The sequence below is a fragment of the Scophthalmus maximus genome, chromosome 7 (genome assembly GCF_022379125.1).
Source record: "Scophthalmus maximus strain ysfricsl-2021 chromosome 7, ASM2237912v1, whole genome shotgun sequence".
NCBI classification, from domain to species: domain Eukaryota; kingdom Metazoa; phylum Chordata; class Actinopteri; order Pleuronectiformes; family Scophthalmidae; genus Scophthalmus; species Scophthalmus maximus.
Window position 1 is genome coordinate 19,018,439 of NC_061521.1, and position 6,000 is coordinate 19,024,438.

Consider the following 6,000-nt stretch of genomic DNA (forward strand, 5'->3'; position numbering starts at 1 on the left):
CTCATTTAGCCTGGGAGACCACAAGGTTTCCCTTTTTTTTTTCTTTTCCTCCACACCCAATTACACCTGCTCTTCCAGGTTCACTTCACCGAGCCACAAGGATGCACAAATCACAACACGAGCGCAGCTGTAAGACCTCCTCCTCGCTGATGGGCAAAAAGAGACTATTTGTGCAGTTATATTGACATGAATTAATTGCTTCACGGGTTGTGAGATTGAATTAGCTACGTGACATGCTTGCTAGTGCTGATGGAGCTTTGATTGCCGCCTTTAATCGAGCCTATTCCTCTCTGCCATCATTTAAAAGACAGTCGCAGGCTCTGGTATCACAGCAATGGAACGGCTCCACCACACATCCGCCCACTGTGAGATGCCTTAATGACTGTGTTTATGAGCACGCAAGAGCGGGAAGAGAAATAGAAATTGTGTCTAATAGAAAACCACACATTTCCCTGTGTGTTTTTGTTGGTTGGTGTGTGGAGGGCATCGCTGCATGTGTATGTGTATGTCTATGTGTTTGCTTATTTGTGAGGATGTGCATTAGCGCGTGTGAAATGATATTTTATTTGCCGAGACCCACAACTCCGTTGCGATTGCACGTTCTCGTACCATTCAAAACAATGTATTGCTTGTCTCGCAGTAAATATACTTTCTTATTCATCTTATCCCCCTAAGCCTCCTCGCACGCACACACACAGAAATATAGGAGCTCGGATTTCATATTTTCCACTGTTTGCTCTGGGTACAACCACTCACTGATCTGAAACCAGAGATGGCTTTTACACCACCTAACATCACACATAGCGTTATGAACACTGTAAGATAGTGTCACTTTTGAATTTAATCATTTTTTATCGTCAGCTGTCTGGTTCTGTGCCTTTTCCGGTGTGTTTGCAATGCATTATGGATACAAAAATGGGAGGTGGAGTGTGGGTGTAAATTAGAATATGGGCAAAGAAACAACTGTAACTTCAAAACGCCACCTGAGGTGTGGAGAAAAAATGTATCAATAAAGAAAACAGGTGAGCGCAGCGGAAACGATTCAACAAAATAACTGCCTCTTCTTCAAGGATGTGTTCTCTACATTGGATTTAGCCGCAACCTGCACTAACAACTTGCGCATTTCATTTAACGTGTTCAACAAATGGCTAAAGATAAAGAATTTAAAAAATATAAATTTTTTAACAAAAATCTGATGAGAAACCGATGCATATTGTGGACCAGCCCTGACTGACTGACAGCAGGCATCCGTCAGACGAGGCAGGTACAGACAGCTGTCTGGCAGCCCCCAGCTCATGAACAATGACTGGGTGGAGACGAGACGGCCCGGGGAATCCATCTCTGCTCTCGACAGCCTCCATCACTCTTAGATCCCGGAGTCAGCAGAGACATCTGAGGTCCTCGGGCTCTAACCTCTGCGCAATCTTTCCCTGTCTGAGCATCCTACTCACGCTATCGCAAAGGACTTGTAGAGCAGGAAGGGAAAGGGGACTGAAGGGGAGGTCGTGATCAAAAGAGCAGCAGATGAGCGCGCCTCGTAGCAGGGGGTTAGAATGAGGATTCGTTTCGAATAGAAATTGGTCACATGCGAGTTAATAGAGATGTTGATCCTGATGCAGTGGAGAGGAGCCGGGATGCTTGGTGTCCTCCAGCTGATAGTGGAACGTGCCTCTGAATAAAATGAACATCTCGCCCAGATAACGCTCACTGCTGTTGCTCTCCGGTAGCTGTAGCACATTGCGCTCCCTCTGACACCACTATGATGAATCGTCCTCACAACAAGGACGAATGCAGAATGCAAAGAAGTGGGCGGCAAACGACAGCATTTGCAGGCTCACTCTCCGAGATCTCGGCCCAAAGGTACGTTGAGGTCAGAACAACATATAATGCAATGTCAACTCATGGTATAAGATTTTGCTGACACAAATGTGTCTGCGTGTGTATGAAAGATGCACTCGAATTCCATGTTTATTGTCACTAGTGCTCGACATCTGCCCACACTGACTGCTCCGCCAAAACCCTGTGGCAGCCCGATTTGATCCACCCTTGTTTTCCCCCCCGTCTCTTCCTCCCTCCCCGCCCGTCCCCACGCCTCTCATCATTCATGCCTTGTACACGGTCTGTCCCCTCCTGCTTGCCCAGGCTCCTCCGGAGCTTGTTAATTGCGTCGGTGACACGGGTCTGCGTGTGAAGCAGCAGTCGTAATTGCTCTGGCCTGGCCCGAGGAGGGGAAGGCTGCGTCTGTCTGGCCTCCGGGTCTGCCCCAAGGCTACGAGATTAGATACCTGCGTCCATGTTTGATGAGATGGATGGCATTCGCAGTTCTATCGGGGACAGAGTCGACCGTCAAACTTGTGCTGCTGCCCCTCATTGGGTTTGACTGTAGCGCCGTATATTATTTTGGCTGTGTAGTTCGCCATTGGCTGCAAAAATACTGTGAGAAACTTGCTTTTGCACCGTCTGCCATGTCCATCGCTGGGCAGACACCGGGAGAACGTTATTCTCTTCCTTGTTTTTTGGTTAGGCAGTGGGCGACGTGGTTCCTTTGTGCTGTAAATTGAGTTAGAATTTATATAATTTTAACTCAACAGGTATAACATGGTGAGAGAATAACATGGGGGAAGCAAATGCCCATTTTGGGCCAAACCAATTTGGCATACATGGGTAGTAGCCAAGTAGCCAAGATCAAATGCCATCATTTCGCATAAGCTGCAGGCCCCCATCGCAAACCATCCACTAGAACAGCAGATTTAACTCCCTGCTGTTGTATCAATAGCTTTCTTGCCGTAAGTAAGTAGCTTAGTGTCAGCCCCCCCCCCCCCCCCCCCCCCCTTCATCAGGCTCTGGAAAAGACCAGATATCCTACCCTGCAAATTATCCTAAATAAATCAAAGGCGGCATTTGGAGGGAAACCGGTGAAATCATACGGCCCTTTATACATAAAACACCCCAAATGTCTGATTTATTAAAAAGGGATGCTCGGCTGTGTAAAATACATACTGTACATCTCGCTGACATTTTCTCTAGTAGGTACTTTTTGTTTCAGGTGCTGCTGTCGAGTTGAGATTCTGGTACCTGGCACGGTGGATGAGCGGTGAGCACGGCGCGTCTCCGCAGCAGCAAGAAGGCCCCCGGGTCTGAGCCCCGCAAGTGCTGAATGGGATGTGTCCTTAAATAACAAGGTATTAAGATTGGAATGCACCTATCATTACCCCTGACTAATGCACAGGCCCTCGGACTGGATTTGGTCCCTCGGAGCTGCCACACAGCCGACCACCGCGGCTAAATAGTTTGCACGGGTCAGATACCGATGACAGTCTCCTCACGGTGATTAATGGAGCGTAACCTCGCAGATGTTTCCAGCTGGAAGGGTTGCATGAGCTGCTGCCAGGTTTAGGGAGAATGCATTCATTTAATCAGTCAGCTTTGTTTTGAATGTAAGGACACACGATTCCTTTTTGGAAAAATGAAAAAAAAAAAAAGTGAAGCTAAGTGGATCCTGCCATTCTCACACCACAACGTCTGCACTTCAATTCCGCTGTTCAGTTTTCGGACACTGGTGTGGAATACCCCGTATACACAATGTACATGTATTTCTTCAGCTTACCAGGACAAATTTGCCAAACACCCGCAACAGAGAGAGAAGCCAGTTTGTTCATCTCCAGGTACGTGAGAATGTTGCTTTGAGTGTAAGAGCAATCCGCGTGAAACCTGCCGCAGTGTGTGTTTGCTCTATATGACTCGGGTCCCGTAGCATACCATGGCTGTTAATGTCAATAACCAGGTGGAGGTTTTGTGGGTGTGCCCCGATTAGCCAGTCAACTCTTGGTTTACACTGTGCAATCAAACGTTTAAAAGAGAGATAGAGAGAGAAAGGAATGTTGCATGTGATGTCAGGAATTGAGCCGCTTTGCCGCTTTGAAGTCAGTGTGTGTGTGAGCAACGTCCAAGCAAATGTTCTCATTCTAAGATCAGGTTCGATTGCCCGGCAAACGCTGGCCAGAACTGACGACAGTGCATTCATCGCTGTTGCGATCACTTCACACATTTATTGTGTGAGAACTGATGAAGAAGTGACACATTGTGAGGTCACACCACCAACCTTATTCCTAAATGAGGAGCAAGCAGATTCTAAAGAACCTCGAGTCTTGGACAGCGCAACAGAAAGGATCTAATAGAGAAAAAAACAATATCAGTAAGAGTTTTGCGGAGTAAACATGATTTTTATCCGGCCTGCTCTTTACTGACATGCTGTATTTACTGTCTGTCCTTGTTCTTCCCCGCCTCTGCAGAATGTTTCCTCAGCAGACTCCCCGTGGTGACTACTTAGTCGAGACGACAGGCAGCTTGAATATCAGATCCTAATTTGATGATGATTTGTGATGATAAGACACTAAGCATGCGCTCTTTTATGTATTTTCAACAACATAGAAGAAACACGTCTCTCTTTATCCCCTCTACAAAAACCTGCTCCCAACTGGAAATTTGTGCAGAAAAAAAGGGTCACCACATGAATTTATTTGAAACGGCTCAGCCTCCTCTCACTTCACTATTTCCTGTTGATGTGTCTATCACTCCTTGGGTGTTGCTCCACTTCTACGCCGAGGCGCCGACCGCCGATTGCGGGTTTGGCGGATGTGCTAATGACCTCTGTTCAACAAGAGGGAAGACGGGACTGTCTCTGCAGCATCGACACTTCAACACTTCCTCTGCATCAAAGTCCAGACACTGATCATGATAGTGTCGCTGAGAGACTACAATCTTCATTTTTTTACAGTGTTGTCTAGAATTTCTGGGTGGCTGAAAGTGGGGGCCCACAAACACCCCGTAGACATCTCACTAGATTTTTATAAGTTTAAGCCGAACAAGAGAAATAAAAAGAAATGACTGAGAAATTGGGATTTTCTTATTTTACCGAGGGAGAAATGCTTTTTTTTTTTTTTGATAGATTTCTTCGAAACTGGAGCAGCAAATTGGCAGAATGGATATTTCAGTCTGTTACGTTTGTGATTTTGCTTCTCCTTTGTAAGGGAGATGATATACTGTACGGGTGATATTTCTCTGCAGAAATGAAAGCAACTGCATTACAGGCAGAGACAGAGACATAATGTATGGCGTGTGAACTGAGGTTGCAGTTTGAAAGCCATGAAGACTGGAGAGACTAAAAAAAACCTGCAAACAACGCATGAGGCAGATTATTCTGCACTTGGTTCCATATACAAAATGTATTATGATGAGTAGATGAACTTCATACATACGGGTGCTGCTGCATTCAGTGAGCTTTGGCATGAGGTTTATTCAATATATAGTATCTTCCCAGCTGTGGGCAGCTATCCTTGAGCCTCGTTGATGCGTCTTTCATTTGTAGAGGACATAGGATATGGGACACGACAACTGGCCAGCAGAGTGGAGATGGAAGCGAATGAAAAGTCATTCTACTCCCCAGTAAACTGACTACTACTGAGAAACAACGGGGGGAAGCAAGCTTTGCATTCAAGGCTTAAGAAGATGCTGTTGTTGAATTTGAATCGCCTGATACACACACGGCAGCAAATGTGTTTGTATTTTTCGTTCGAGTCCGCGTGAGCACCAGGAGCCCTGACTCCTGTCTTTCTTCGCTCTCATTGTCTCTCCAAAACAGGCCGACGTCCATTAGTGCTGGCAGGCAGCGGATTGAGATGAATGTGTTCCAGTCCTGACCACCCGTCTCAGTGCCCTGCGGGGCCTCGCGGTTGTACAGGAGGACTGCGAAGTGAGTGGCGGAGCCGTCCCGAGGTGGCTCGGACTATTTCCGAGTGGCCTTTTTTTCTTGAGCTCTGCCATATGGAACGCACAGCCATGAATGTACTTGCACAATTTCACGTTCCAAAAAAAAAAAAAGAAGCCCTCTCCCTCTTTGAATGTTTCCTGCGTCCTCTCGCACAAACTCCCATCCCTGGAGAACATGTCACCTACAAAGGTCAGTCTCCAAAAAAAAAGGATATAATCACTAAAGATGTG